Genomic DNA, 765 nt, shown 5'->3' with positions numbered 1-765 from the left:
TTTGTACGCTTTTTGGCATTGTTTTTAGTATGTTTTTAGTATGATCTAGTTAGTTTTTAGTATATTTTTATTAGTTTTTAGTTAAAATTCGCTTTTCTGGACTTTACTATGAGTTTGTGTGTTTTTTTGTGATTTCAGGTATTTTCTGGCTGAAATTGAGGGACCTGAGCAAAAATCTGATTCAGAGACTAAAAAGGACTGCAGATGCTGTTGGATTCTGACCTCCCTGCACTCGAAGTGGATTTTCTGGAGCTACAGAAGACCAATTGGCGCGCACTCAACGGCGTTGGAAAGTAGACATCCTGGGCTTTCCAGAAATATATGATAGTCCATACTTTGCCCAAGATTTAATGGCCCAAACCCTCGTTCAAAGTCACCCTCAGAATTTCCAGCGTTAAACGCCGGAACTGGCACCAAAATGGGAGTTAAACGCCCAAACTGGCACAAAAGCTGGCGTTTAACTCCAAGAAGAGTCTCTACACGAAAATGCTTCATTGTACACCCTAGGCTACTAGTTTTCTATAAGTAGGACCTTTTACTATTGTATTGAGATATCTTGGTAGCAATCTTCATTTTAATGCTTTCTTAGATCATTGGGAGGCTGGCCATTCGGCCATGCCTAGACCCTGTACTTATGTATTTTCAACGGTGGAGTTTCTACACACCATAGATTAAGGTGTGGAGCTCTGCTGTACCTCGAGTATTAATGCAATTACTACTGTTCTTCTATTCAATTCCGCTTGTTCTTGTTCTAAGATATCACTT

The sequence above is a fragment of the Arachis duranensis genome, chromosome 5 (genome assembly GCF_000817695.3).
Source record: "Arachis duranensis cultivar V14167 chromosome 5, aradu.V14167.gnm2.J7QH, whole genome shotgun sequence".
Classification (NCBI taxonomy): domain Eukaryota; kingdom Viridiplantae; phylum Streptophyta; class Magnoliopsida; order Fabales; family Fabaceae; genus Arachis; species Arachis duranensis.
Note: the sequence above shows the minus strand (reverse complement) of the source record.